Raw genomic sequence first — 15895 nt, forward strand, 5'->3', positions numbered from 1 at the left:
GTGGAGATGTTTGGAGAAGCCAGGTTGGGACAATCAGGTCATCTGGCCCCATGGGGATGTTTAGAAAAGCCAGGTTGGGACAATCAGGTCACCTGGAACCCATGGAGAGGTTTTGAGAAGCCAGGTTGAGACAATAAGGTCAACTGGCTACATACCTCAATGGACTGTCAGCTTCCTAAGTTTGTCATTACCTCCTCTCTGTGGGTGCCCGCCACTGGTGGGGGTGGTTGGCCCTAGAAGCCCCGAAGTCGTAACTACTCTAATCCCAGCAAGCCAGCGGAAGGGCGAGACTGTAATTTTCACCATCCTTGCGTATTTGCTGGGACTGTTCTATATGTTATTTTCTGTTGGTGCTTCAATAAAGTTTTGCCACACAGTTTTACCCTCACTCTGTGCTGTCTGAGTAGTATTCTGCCCACAGGGAAGGAGTACGGGCGTTTAGTGGGATGAGTCCTGGTCCACGCAGTCTTTCTAAAGACAGCCAGGCCAGAGGACGAGAGCATCCACTGACCCTCATGTCTCCACATCTTCTAACTTCCTAGCAAAAAAAATTATCTTTAAAAAATTATGCTTACGTGAAGTAGACAAGTTATTTGTTTATTTATTTTTGGGTGGGGTTTACCTGTGTGGTTTATCTAATGCAATAAAAATTCAAATTTTGAAAATTGCAACATTTTACTTCTTTTTTGTCAAATTTTCGATATTTTCATAAATAAACGCAAATCATACCGACATAAATTTACCACTAATATGAAGTACAACAGGTCATGAAAAAACATTCTCAGAATAACTGGGATATGTTAAAGCATTCCAGATTTATTACCTCATAAATTGACACTGGACAGAATTGACAAAATTGGCTTGGTCAGGAAGGTGAAAACAGACTGTGAGGTGATGGGGTTAATTAGGAGTCCCTTGTCCTAAAGTTTCATTGAATATTCATATGGACATCGTATGGGGTTGTATTGCAAATCCAACCACATGGGATGTAAGTTCTTTGGAGATTGGAGTTCATAGCGTAAAAGGTCTGCACTCCTCATTATTACTTCGATTTAGTGCTTTTTGCCTCTGAGCTTTTATTCCTGCACCATTTAATCAATTAAAATAAATGACAATAACATCTTTATGTATTGGATAGTGTTATGCATATAGGATCTGAATAAATTCATGTAATTACAGTTATGTTGTTTCATAGAGGATTTACTGTTCTTCATGAGAATTTGACCAAGATAAGTGCTGAAGGTACTTTTTCTTTATTTCTTCTGTTGTCAGACCTTTAATACCAACCAAGGAAGGTATATCACCTCTCCACAATTTATAATAAATCTGCTACATTGAGTTTGCAGAGGAGCTATTCAAATATCAGGTGTTTGTCAATTACATTGTTCTGCTCTTCCTATTGATTGAAGCTGGAAGCCCTCAGAGAAGAATAGCTGGGGGATTGATGACATTCTTACAATATGCAGAAGGTCCAGTGTCATATTCTTCATATACAAATCAAATAGATCATTTTTTGATCGGATGAATGTTTGTAGCTAGAGGAATTTATATTTCATAGATAGATACAATGTAATATTTTTTTTCAGTAATATGCAAAAATATATATATTTTCCATGCTAGGGCATGGCAAGCTTAATTGTGTTGTTCTGGAGTTTAACAAATTAGCTTAACAATAAGAACAAAAAATAAAGACATTACTTACCTGTAGGATTCCCATCCGCTTGGCCGAATGTTCCTGTTTTCTCTGTTCAACTGCCCTCAGTAAAAAAAGGTTTGGGTAATTCAATTCCTACCATCCAATTCTTATCTCTTCTGATATAATCTGTGAGAGGAGAATATGAAGACTCCATATACCATCAGATGATTGACTGATTCCACAGAAATTAGGGGTTGAGATGATTTACCGTATTTTTCGCACTATAAGACGCACCGGACCATAAGACGCACCTAGGTTTTAGAGGAGGAAAATAAAAAATTTAAGCAAAAAATGTGGTCATGATGCACTTTTAAGGAGGAGGGGGTCTTCTGCTGACGCTGGTATAGGGGTAAAGTCCCTCAATTCTGACAATATCCCCCATCCTGGTATATATGCCCCCCCTTCCTTTTATACGTGGTCCCCATCCCCATCCTGGTATGCCTGGTATCCCTCCATCCAGGTATGCATGGAACCCCTCCATCCTGGTATGCATGGCACCCCTCATCCTTATCCTGGTATGCATGGCACCCCTCATCCCTGTCCTGGTATGCATGGCACCCCTCATCCCTGTCCTGGTATGCATGGCACCCCTCATCCCTGTCCTGGTATGCATGGCACCCCTCATCCCTATCCTGGTATGCATGGCACCCCTAATCCCCATCCTGGTATGCATGGCACCCCTCATCCCTGTCCTGGTATGCATGGCACCCCTCATCCCTGTTCTGGTATGCATGGCACCCCCAATCTCCATCCTGGTATGCATGGTCCCCCTAATCCTTATCCTGGTATGCATGGTCCCCCTAATCCCCATCACGCTGCACATAAAAAAAAAAATAAACACTCCTACTCACCTTTCTTCTCTCCTCCAGCACTGCGTCCTGTCTGCCTGCACTGATCTCTCCATGTGAGTCCATGCGCATGACGTCACTGCCATGCACGGCTCACTAGTAGAGATCAGCTGCCGGAAGTCACTGCTCCCCATGCCGGGACTGTGTGCGCGGGGAGCAGTGACTTCACTCTCCTTCATAGCCGGCACACAGTGTAGCCGCAGCGCGGCTCCGGCCGCTGCCGGGCTATCTCGTGTGCCCGTTTATTAAAGGGCATGAATATTCACCCTCTCCCCACACCCATGGGCGTGGAGAGAGGTTGAATATTCATGCCCTTTAACAGCGGGCACAGGCGATTCCGGCAGCATGGACGTGGGGAGCAGTGAATATTCATTTTCTTTAGCAGCGGGGACAGTGTAGGCTGCAGCGGGTGGCTGCTGCCTCCTGTGCCCCGCTCCTCCACTGCTACCACTCCCCCCACACCCCACATATATATACACCCCCCCAACATTCGGACTATAAGACGCACCCCCCATTTTCCTCCAAAATTTTGGAGGAAAAAAGTGCGTCTTATAGTCCGAAAAATACGGTACATCAAAATTTTCTTGGTGCCTTAACTCCTTCAAGACTGGCTGATTTTTCATTTGTGAGCTTTCATTTTTTCACACTGCTTCTTCCAAGAGCCATAACTTTTTACTTTTCTTTCAATATAGCCATATAGTTTTTTTTTTTACGACTTGTGGTTTTGAAGACACCATTCATTCATTTTACTGTACCCGTACACTGGAGAACATAAAAAAAATCCAAGTGAGGTAAAATTGTAAAAAACTACAGTTCAGCCATTGTTTTTTTGGTTTAGTTTTCAGAATGTTCATTATGCAGTAAAAATTACCTGCCAACATAATTTTTCAGGACTGGACGATTATGGTGATATCAAACTTGTATATGTTTCTTTTTATATTTTAGCAGTGAAAAAAAATTCAGAAAATTGTAAAGAATTTTTTTTGTTCATGTTACCATTTTCTAAGACCCACAACTTCTACGTTATTCTGCCAATAAAGTTGTGTGAGGGCTTCACTTTTTCATGCAGAGCAGTAGTTATTGATACCATTTTGGGTTACATACGACTTATTGAGAATTTTTCAAGTGTATTTTTTGGAAGGTCTATGGTGACTAAAAAACAGCAAGTTTTGATTTTTTTTGTTTGTGGCATTTACGGTTTGTTTTAAATAAAATTTTTATGGATGCAACAATAACAATTATGCTTATTAATATTTTTTTTAATTTCTTTATTTTAAAACTGGGAAAAGGGGGGTTAAACATTTAGATTTTTTAATATGTTTCAAAATTTTTTTTATTTACCTTGTTTTATAGTTCCCCTAGGGGACTTTAACCTGCGTTCATTTGATCATTTATACTATATGCTACAATACCACAGTACTGCAGCATATTGCATAAATTGTAGTCTTTTTGAAGTTCAGCCTATAATTGAGCTTCAGAGGAGTACCAAGATATTTATATGGATGGAGAGAACTCATTTTTTTATTTGTATTAGAGCACTTGCATTTTATATTAATCACAATTACAAAAGCTCTATTAAAGAATTCTGAGTCGTTCAAATAGTCTTTCCATTTATTAACTAGACAAAAAAGAGATACTGTAAAATGAAGCTCCAATATGTCTATGCATAATACTGGTCTATACTCTAAGCTATATAATATATTGATAACAATAAAGGATTCATGGGCGTACCCACCGTGGGGCAGGGGGGGGCAGTTGCCCACCCCTAGAAGCAGGGACGCACGCCACACACCAGGGCCGGCGTCAGCACCCGGCACATCCGGACAAATGCCGGGGCCCTGAGCAGGCGGGGGGGGGGGGGAGGGCACTCACCACCGGGCACCCCGCGCGCTATGGGACCCGTGAGCGGAGGAGAGCGGGGTCAGCGCCCGCTCCACTCCCCGCTTCCTCAGGGCCCCGGCACCCGGCACAATACTTACCTCACCCGTGCCTCCGCAGCAGCTCCTGCATCCTCCGCGGCTGCTGCACTGTGACGTCTCAGGTCAGAGGGTACGGTGACGTCTTTACACCGCGCTCTCTCCTGAGCAGTCACAGCGCAGAGCGGGATGAGGCCAGCGACACTGGAGTCCGGAGCAGCGGCAGCAGGTGAGTATTTCATATTTTTTTTTTTTATTGTATGGAGGCGTGGGGCATTATACGGTTGGGTGAGGGGGTGTGACATCCTGCATGGAGCATTATATGGTTGGGTGAGGGGGTGTGACACCCTGCATGGGGCATTATACGGGAGGGTTGTGTGTGTGACATCCTGCATGGGGCATTATAAGGAAGTGGGGGGGTGACATCCTACATGGGGCATTATAAGAGAGGGGGGTGTGTGACATCCTGCATGGGGCATTATAAGGGAGGGGGGGTGTGTGACATCCTGCATTGGGCATTAAAAGGGAGGGGGTGTGTGTGACATCCTGCATGGGCCATTATAAGGGAGGGGGGATGTGTGATATCCTGCATGGGGCATTATAAGTGAGGGGGGGTGTGACATCCTGCATGAGGCAGTATAAGGGGGGGTGTGTGTGACATCCTGCATGGGGCATTATAAGGGAGGGGGTGTGTGACATCCTGCATGGGGCATTATAAGGGAGGGGAGAGGTGACATCCTGCATGGGGCATTATAAGGGAGTGGGAGAGGTGACATCCTGCATGGGGTATTATAAGGGAGAGGGGGTGTGTGACATCCTGCATGGGGCATTATAAAGGAGGGGGTGTGTGACATCCTGCATGGGGCATTATAAGGGAGGGGGGTGTGTGTGACATCCTGCATTGGGCATTATAAGGGAGGGGGGGGTGTTACATCCTGCATTGGGCATTAAAAGGGAGGGTTGTGTGTGTGACATCCTGCATGGGGCATTATAAGGAAGTGGGGGGGTGACATCCTGCATGGGGCATTATAAGGGAGGGGGGTGTGTGACATCCTGCATGGGGCATTATAAGGGAGGGGGTGTGTGTGTGACATCCTGCATGGGGCATTATAAGGAAGTGGGGGGGTGACATCCTGCATGGGGCTTTATAAGGGAGGGGGGTGTGTGACATCCTGCATGGAGCATTATAAGGGAGGGGGGGTGTGTGACATTCTGCATTGGGCATTAAAAGGGAGGGGATGTGTGTGACATCCTGCATGGGCCATTATAAGGGAGGGGGGTGTGTGACATCCTGCATGGGGCATTATAAGGGAGGGGGTGTGTGTGTGACATCCTGCATGGGGCATTATAAGGAAGTGGGGGGGTGACATCCTGCATGGGGCATTATAAGTGAGGTGGGGTGTGACATCCTGCATGGGGTATTATAAGGGGGGGGGTGTGACATCCTGCATGGGGCATTATAAGGGAGGGGGGTGTGACATCCTGCATGGGGCATTATAAGGGAGGGGAGAGGTGACATCCTGCATGGGGCATTATAAGGGAGTGGGAATGGTGACATCCTGCATGGGGCATTATAAGGGAGGGGTGTGTGTGACATCCTGCATGGGGCATTATAAGGAAGTGGGGGGGTGACATCCTGCATGGGGCATGATAAGGGAGGGGGGAGTGTGACATCCTGCATGGGGCATTATAAGGGAGGGGGGTGTGTGACATCCTGCATTGGGCATTAAAAGGGAGGGGGGGGTGTGACATCCTGCATGGGCCATTATAAGGGAGGGGGATGTGTGATATCCTGCATGGGGCATTATAAGTGAGGGGGGGTGTGACATCCTGCATGGGGCATTATAAGTGGGGGTGTGTGTGACATCCTGCATGGGGCATGATAAGGGAGGGGGTGTGTGACATCCTGCATGGGGCATTATAAGGGAGAGGAGAGGTGACATCCTGCATGGGGCATTATAAGGGAGTGGGAGAGGTGACATCCTGCATGCGGCATTATAAGGGAGGGGTGTGTGTGACATCCTGCATGGGGCATTATAAGGGAGGGGGGAGTGACATCCTGCATGGGGCATTATAAGGGGGTGTGTGTAAGACATCCTGCATGGGGCATTATAAGGGAGGGGGGGACATCCTGCATGGGGCATAATAAGGGAGGGGGAGAGGTGACATCCTGCATGGGGCAATATAAGGGAGGAGGAGAGGTGACATCCTGCATGGGGCATTATAAGGGAGGGGGGTGTGTGACATCCTGCATGGGGCATTATAAGGGAGGGGGGGTGTGTGACATCCTGCATTGGGCATTAAAAGGGAGGGGATGTGTGTGACATCCTGCATGGGGCATTATAAGGGAGGGGGGTGTGTGACATCCTGCATTGGGCATTAAAAGGGAGGGGGTGTGTGTGACATCCTGCATGGTCCATTATAAGGGAGGGGGGGATGTGTGATATCCTGCATGGGGCATTATAAGTGAGGGGGGGTGAAATCCTGCATGGGGCATTATAAGTGGGGGTGTGTGTGACATCCTGCATGGGGCATGATAAGGGAGGGGGTGTGTGACATCCTGCATGGGGCATTATAATGGAGGGGAGAGGTGACATCCTGCATGGGGCATTATAAGGGAGTGGGAGAGGTGACATCCTGTATGCGGCATTATAAGGGAGGGGTGTGTGTGACATCCTGCATGGGGCATTATAAGGGAGGGGGGGTGACATCCTGCATGGAGCATTATAGGGGGGTGTGACATCCTGCATGGGGAACTATAAGGGAGGGGGAGAGGTGACATCCTACATGGGGCATTATAAGGGAGAGGGTGTGTGTGACATTCTGCATGGGGCATTATAAAGGAGGGGGTGTGTGACATCCTGCATGGGGCATTATAAGGGAGGGGGGGTGTGTGACATTCTGCATTGGGCATTATAAGGGAGGGGGTGTGTGTGACATCCTGCATGGGCCATTATAACGGAGGGGGGATGTTTGACATCCTGCATGGGACATTATAAGGGAGGGGGGAGTGACATCCTGCATGGGGCATTATAAGGGGGTGTGTGTAAGACATCCTGCATGGGGCATTATAAGGGAGGGGGGGACATCCTGCATGGGGCATAATAAGGGAGGGGGAGAGGTGACATTCTGCATGGGGCATTATAAGGGAGGGGGAGAAGTGACATCCTGCATGGGGCATTATAAGGGAGGGGGGTGTGTGACATCCTGCATGGGGCATTATAAGGGAGGGGGAGAGGTGACATCCTGCATGGGGCATAATAAGGGAGGGGGAGTGGCATCCTGCATGGGACATTATAAGGGAGGGGGGTGACATCTTGCATGGGGCATTATAAGGCAGTGTGTGTGTGACATCCTGCATGGGGGCATTATAAGGGAGGGGGAGGGGTGACATCCTGCATGGGGCATTATGAGGGGGTGTGTGTGTGACATCCTGCATGGGGCATTATAAGGGAGGGGGAGAGGTGACATCCTGCATGGGGTATTATAAGGGAGGGGGGGTGATATCTTGCATGGGGCATTATAAGGGGGGTGTGTGTGACATCCTACATGTGGCATTATAAGGAAGAGGGGGTGACATCCTGCATGGGGCATTATAAGGGAGAGGGGGGAGACATCCTGCATGGGGCATTATAAGGGAGGGGGGTGTGTGACATCCTGCATGGGGCATTATAAAGGAGGGGGGTGTGTGACATCCTGCATTGGGCATTAAAAGGGAGGGGGTGTGTGTGACATCCTGCATGGGCCATTATAAGGGAGGGGGGATGTGTGATATCCTGCATGGGGCATTATAAGTGAGGGGGGGTGAAATCCTGCATCGGGCATTATAAGTGGGGGTGTGTGTGACATCCTGCATGGGGCATGATAAGTGAGGGGGTGTGTGACATCCTGCATGGGGCATTATAAGGGAGGGGAGAGGTGACATCCTGCATGGGGCATTATAAGGGAGTGGGAGAGGTGACATCCTGCATGCGGCATTATAAGGGAGGGGTGTGTGTGACATCCTGCATGGGGCATTATAAGGGAGGGGGGGTGACATCCTGCATGGAGCATTATAGGGGGGTGTGACATCCTGCATGGGGAACTATGAGGGAGGGGGAGAGGTGACAGCCTACATGGGGCATTATAAGGGAGAGGGTGTGTGTGACATTCTGCATGGGGCATTATAAAGGAGGGGGTGTGTGACATCCTGCATGGGGCATTATAAGGGAGGGGGGGTGTGTGACATTCTGCATTGGGCATTATAAGGGAGGGGGTGTGTGTGACATCCTGCATGGGCCATTATAACGGAGGGGGGATGTTTGACATCCTGCATGGGGCATTATAAGGGAGGGGGGAGTGACATCCTGCATGGGGCATTATAAGGGGGTGTGTGTAAGACATCCTACATGGGGCATTATAAGAGAGGGGGGGACATCCTGCATGGGGCATAATAAGGGAGGGGGAGAGGTGACATTCTGCATGGGGCATTATAAGGGAGGGGGAGAGGTGACATCCTGCATGGGGCATTATAAGGGAGGGGGGTGTGTGACATCCTGCATGGGGCATTATAAGGGAGGGGGTGTGTGACATCCTGCATGGGGCATTATAAGGGAGGGGGGGGTGTGTGACATCCTGCATTGGGCATTATAAGGGAGGGGGGGTGTTACATCCTGCATTGGGCATTAAAAGGGAGGGTTGTGTGTGTGACATCCTGCATGGGGCATTATAAGGAAGTGGGGGGGTGACATCCTGCATGGGGCATTATAAGGGAGGGGGGTGTGTGACATCCTGCATGGGGCATTATAAGGGAGGGGGTGTGTGTGTGACATCCTGCATGGGGCATTATAAGGAAGTGGGGGGGTGACATCCTGCATGGGGCTTTATAAGGGAGGGGGGTGTGTGACATCCTGCATGGAGCATTATAAGGGAGGGGGGGTGTGTGACATTCTGCATTGGGCATTAAAAGGGAGGGTTGTGTGTGTGACATCCTGCATGGGGCATTATAAGGAAGTGGGGGGGTGACATCCTGCATGGGGAATTATAAGGGAGGGGGGTGTGTGACATCCTGCATGGGGCATTATAAGGGAGGGGGTGTGTGTGTGACATCCTGCATGGGGCATTATAAGGAAGTGGGGGGGTGACATCCTGCATGGGGCTTTATAAGGGAGGGGGGTGTGTGACATCCTGCATGGAGCATTATAAGGGAGGGGGGGTGTGTGACATTCTGCATTGGGCATTAAAAGGGAGGGGATGTGTGTGACATCCTGCATGGGCCATTATAAGGGAGGGGGGTGTGTGACATCCTGCATGGGGCATTATAAGGGAGGGGGTGTGTGTGTGACATCCTGCATGGGGCATTATAAGGAAGGGGGGGGGTGACATCCTGCATGGGGAATTATAAGTGAGGGGGGGTGTGACATCCTGCATGGGGTATTATAAGGGGGGGGTGTGTGTGACATCCTGCATGGGGCATTATAAGGGAGGGGGGGTGTGACATCCTGCATGGGGCATTATAAGGGAGGGGAGAGGTGACATTCTGCATGGGGCATTATAAGGGAGTGGGAGAGGTGACATCCTGCATGGGGCATTATAAGGGAGGGGTGTGTGTGACATCCTGCATGGGGCATTATAAGGAAGTGGGGGGGTGACATCCTGCATGGGGCATGATAAGGGAGGGGGGAGTGTGACATCCTGCATGGGGCATTATAAGGGAGGGGGGTGTGTGACATCCTGCATTGGGCATTAAAAGGGAGGGGGTGTGTGTGACATCCTGCATGGGCCATTATAAGGGAGGGGGATGTGTGATATCCTGCATGGGGCATTATAAGTGAGGGGGGGTGTGACATCCTGCATGGGGCATTATAAGTGGGGGTGTGTGTGACATCCTGCATGGGGCATGATAAGGGAGGGGGTGTGTGACATCCTGCATGGGGCATTATAAGGGAGAGGAGAGGTGACATCCTGCATGGGGCATTATAAGGGAGTGGGAGAGGTCACATCCTGCATGCGGCATTATAAGGGAGGGGTGTGTGTGACATCCTGCATGGGGCATTATAAGGGAGGGGGGGTGACATCCTGCATGGAGCATTATAGGGGGGGTGTGACATCCTGCATGGGGAATTATAAGGGAGGGGGAGAGGTGACATCCTACATGGGGCATTATAAGGGAGAGGGTGTGTGTGACATTCTGCATGGGGCATTATAAATGAGGGGGTGTGTGACATCCTGCATGGGGCATTATAAGGGAGGGGGGTGTGTGACATTCTGCATTGGGCATTATAAGGGAGGGGGTGTGTGTGACATCCTGCATGGGCCATTATAAGGGAGGGGGGATGTTTGACATCCTGCATGGGGCATTATAAGGGAGGGGGGAGTGACATCCTGCATGGGGCATTATAAGGGGGTGTGTGTAAGACATCCTGCATGGGGCATTATAAGGGAGGGGGGGGACATCCTGCATGGGGCATAATAAGGGAGGGGGAGAGGTGACATTCTGCATGGGGCATTATAAGGGAGGGGGAGAGGTGACATCCTGCATGGGGCATTATAAGGGAGGGGGAGAGGTGACATCCTGCATGGGGCATTATAAGGGAGGTGGAGAGGTGACATCCTGCATGGGGCATTATAATGGTGGGGGAGTGGCATCCTGCATGGGACATTATAAGGGAGGGGGGGTGACATCTTGCATGGGGCATTATAAGGGGGTGTGTGTGTGACATCCTGCATGGGGCATTATAAGGGAGGGGGAGAGGTGACATCCTGCATGGGGCATTATAAGGGAGGGGGGTGTGTGACATCCTGCATGGGGCATTATAAGGGAGGTGGAGAGGTGACATCCTGCATGGGGCATTATAATGGTGGGGGAGTGGCATCCTGCATGGGACATTATAAGGGAGGGGGGGTGACATCTTGCATGGGGCATTATAAGGGGGTGTGTGTGTGACATCCTGCATGGGGCATTATAAGGGAGGGGGAGAGGTGACATCCTGCATGGGGCATTATGAGGGGGTGTGTGTGTGACATCCTGCATGGGGCATTATAAGGGAGGGGGGAGTGACATCCTGCATGGGGCATTATAAGGGGGTGTGTGTAAGACATCCTGCATGGGGCATTATAAGGGAGGGGGAGAGGTGACATCCTGCATGGGGCAATATAAGGGAGGAGGAGAGGTGACATCCTGCATGGGGCATTATAAGGGAGGGGGGTGTGTGACATCCTGCATGGGGCATTATAAGGGAGGGGGGTGTGTGACATCCTGCATGGGGCATTATAAGGGAGGGTGTGTGTGTGTGACATCTTGCATGGGGCATTATAAGGAAGTTGGGGGGTGACATCCTGCATGGGGCTTTATAAGGGAGGGGGGTGTGTGACATCCTGCATGGAGCATTATAAGGGAGGGGGGGTGTGTGACATTCTGCATTGGGCATTAAAAGGGAGGGGATGTGTGTGACATCCTGCATGGGCCATTATAAGGGAGGGGGGTGTGTGACATCCTGCATGGGGCATTATAAGGGAGGGGGTGTGTGTGTGACATCCTGCATGGGGCATTATAAGGAAGGGGGGGGTGACATCCTGCATGGGGAATTATAAGTGAGGGGGGGGTGTGACATCCTGCATGGGGTATTATAAGGGGGGGGTGTGTGTGACATCCTGCATGGGGCATTATAAGGGAGGGGGGGTGTGACATCCTGCATGGGGCATTATAAGGGAGGGGAGAGGTGACATCCTGCATGGGGCATTATAAGGGAGTGGGAGAGGTGACATCCTGCATGGGGCATTATAAGGGAGGGGTGTGTGTGACATCCTGCATGGGGCATTATAAGGAAGTGGGGGGGTGACATCCTGCATGGGGCATGATAAGGGAGGGGGGAGTGTGACATCCTGCATGGGGCATTATAAGGGAGGGGGGTGTGTGACATCCTGCATTGGGCATTAAAAGGGAGGGGGTGTGTGTGACATCCTGCATGGGCCATTATAAGGGAGGGGGATGTGTGATATCCTGCATGGGGCATTATAAGTGAGGGGGGGGTGTGACATCCTGCATGGGGCATTATAAGTGGGGGTGTGTGTGACATCCTGCATGGGGCATGATAAGGGAGGGGGTGTGTGACATCCTGCATGGGGCATTATAAGGGAGAGGAGAGGTGACATCCTGCATGGGGCATTATAAGGGAGTGGGAGAGGTCACATCCTGCATGCGGCATTATAAGGGAGGGGTGTGTGTGACATCCTGCATGGGGCATTATAAGGGAGGGGGGGTGACATCCTGCATGGAGCATTATAGGGGGGGTGTGACATCCTGCATGGGGAATTATAAGGGAGGGGGAGAGGTGACATCCTACATGGGGCATTATAAGGGAGAGGGTGTGTGTGACATTCTGCATGGGGCATTATAAATGAGGGGGTGTGTGACATCCTGCATGGGGCATTATAAGGGAGGGGGGTGTGTGACATTCTGCATTGGGCATTATAAGGGAGGGGGTGTGTGTGACATCCTGCATGGGCCATTATAAGGGAGGGGGGATGTTTGACATCCTGTATGGGGCATTATAAGGGAGGGGGGAGTGACATCCTGCATGGGGCATTATAAGGGGGTGTGTGTAAGACATCCTGCATGGGGCATTATAAGGGAGGGGGGGGACATCCTGCATGGGGCATAATAAGGGAGGGGGAGAGGTGACATTCTGCATGGGGCATTATAAGGGAGGGGGAGAGGTGACATCCTGCATGGGGCATTATAAGGGAGGGGGGTGTGTGACATCCTGCATGGGGCATTATAAGGGAGGGGGAAAGGTGACATCCTGCATGGGGCATTATAATGGTGGGGGAGTGGCATCCTGCATGGGACATTATAAGGGAGGGGGGGTGACATCTTGCATGGGGCATTATAAGGGGGTGTGTGTGTGACATCCTGCATGGGGCATTATAAGGGAGGGGGAGAGGTGACATCCTGCATGGGGCATTATGAGGGGGTGTGTGTGTGACATCCTGCATGGGGCATTATAAGGGAGGGGGGAGTGACATCCTGCATGGGGCATTATAAGGGGGTGTGTGTAAGACATCCTGCATGGGGCATTATAAGGGAGGGGGGGTGTGACATCCTGCATGGGGCATTATAAGGGAGGGGGGGGACATCCTGCATGGGGCATAATAAGGGAGGGGGAGAGGTGACATCCTGCATGGGGCAATATAAGGGAGGAGGAGAGGTGACATCCTGCATGGGGCATTATAAGGGAGGGGGGTGTGTGACATCCTGCATGGGGCATTATAAGGGAGGGGGGTGTGTGACATCCTGCATGGGGCATTATAAGGGAGGGTGTGTGTGTGTGACATCCTGCATGGGGCATTATAAGGAAGTGGGGGGGTGACATCCTGCATGGGGCTTTATATGGGAGGGGGGTGTGTGACATCCTGCATGGGGCATTATAAGGGAGGGGGGGTGTGTGACATCCTGCATTGGGCATTAAAAGGGAGGGGGTGTGTGTGACATCCTGCATGGGCCATTATAAGGGAGGGGGGATGTGTGATATCCTGCATGGGGCATTATAAGTGAGGGGGGGTGTGACATCCTGCATGGGGCATTATAAGAGGGGTGTGTGACATCCTGCATGGGGCATTATAAGGGAGGGGGGTGTGACATCCTGCATGGGGCATTATAAGGGAGGGGAGAGGTGACATCCTGCATGGAGCATTATAAGGGAGTGGGAGAGGTGACATCCTGCATGGGGCATTATAAGGGAGGGGTGTGTGTGACAACCTGCATGGGGCATTATAAGGAAGTGGGGGGGTGACATCCTGCATGGGGCATTATAAGGGAGGGGGGAGTGTGACATCCTGCATGGGGCATTATAAGGGAGGGGGGTGTGTGACATCCTGCATTGGGCATTAAAAGGGAGGGGGTGTGTGTGACATCCTGCATGGGCCATTATAAGGGAGGGGGGATGTGTGATATCCTGCATGGGGCATTATAAGTGAGGGGGGGTGAAATCCTGCATGGGGCATTATAAGTGGGGGTGTGTGTGACATCCTGCATGGGGCATGATAAGGGAGGGGGTGTGTGACATCCTGCATGGGGCATTATAAGGGAGGGGAGAGGTGACATCCTGCATGGGGCATTATAAGGGAGTGGGAGAGGTGACATCCTGCATGCGGCATTATAAGGGAGGGGTGTGTGTGACATCCTGCATGGGGCATTATAAGGGAGGGGGGGTGACATCCTGCATGGAGCATTATAGGGGGGTGTGACATCCTGCATGGGGAACTATAAGGGAGGGGGAGAGGTGACATCCTACATGGGGCAATATAAGGGAGAGGGGGTGTGTGACATTCTGCATGGGGCATTATAAAGGAGGGGGTGTGTGACATCCTGCATGGGGCATTATAAGGGAGGAGGGGTGTGTGACATTCTGCATTGGGCATTATAAGGGAGGGTGTGTGTGTGACATCCTGCATGGGCCATTATAACGGAGGGGGGATGTTTGACATCCTGCATGGGGCATTATAAGGGAGGGGGGAGTGACATCCTGCATGGGGCATTATAAGGGGGTGTGTGTAAGACATCCTGCATGGGGCATTATAAGGGAGGGGGGGACATCCTGCATGGGGCATAATAAGGGAGGGGGAGAGGTGACATTCTGCATGGGGTATTATAAGGGAGGGGGAGAGGTGACATCCTGCATGGGGCATTATAAGGGAGGGGGGTGTGTGACATCCTGCATGGGGCATTATAAGGGAGGGGGAGAGGTGACATCCTGCATGGGGCATAATAAGGGAGGGGGAGTGGCATCCTGCATGGGACATTATAAGGGAGGGGGGTGACATCTTGCATGGGGCATTATAAGGCAGTGTGTGTGTGACATCCTGCATGGGGCATTATAAGGGAGGGGGAGAGGTGACATCCTGCATGGGGCATTATGAGGGTGTGTGTGTGTGACATCCTTCATGGGGCATTATAAGGGAGGGGGAGAGGTGACATCCTGCATGGGGTATTATAAGGGAGGTGGGGTGACATCTTGCATGGGGCATTATAAGGGGGGTGTGTGTGACATCCTACATGGGGCATTATAAGGAAGAGGAGGTGACATCCTGCATGGGGCATTATAAGGGAGAGGGGGGAGACATCCTGCATGGGGCATTATAAGGGAGGGGGGTGTGTGACATCCTGCATGGGGCATTATAAGGGAGGGGGGTGTGTGACATCCTGCATTGGGCATTAAAAGGGAGGGGTTGTGTGTGACATCCTGCATGGGCCATTATAAGGGAGGGGGGATGTGTGATATCCTGCATGGGGCATTATAAGTGAAGGGGGGTGAAATCCTGCATGGGGCATTATAAGTGGGGGTGTGTGTGACATCCTGCATGGGGCATGATAAGGGAGGGGGTGTGTGACATCCTGCATGGGGCATTATAAGGGAGGGGAGAGGTGACATCCTGCATGGGGCATTATAAGGGAG

Source organism: Phyllobates terribilis, unplaced genomic scaffold, assembly GCF_046119375.1.
Source record: "Phyllobates terribilis strain yellow unplaced genomic scaffold, ASM4611937v1 Scaffold_3__8_contigs__length_932513732, whole genome shotgun sequence".
In the NCBI taxonomy this organism is placed as follows: domain Eukaryota; kingdom Metazoa; phylum Chordata; class Amphibia; order Anura; family Dendrobatidae; genus Phyllobates; species Phyllobates terribilis.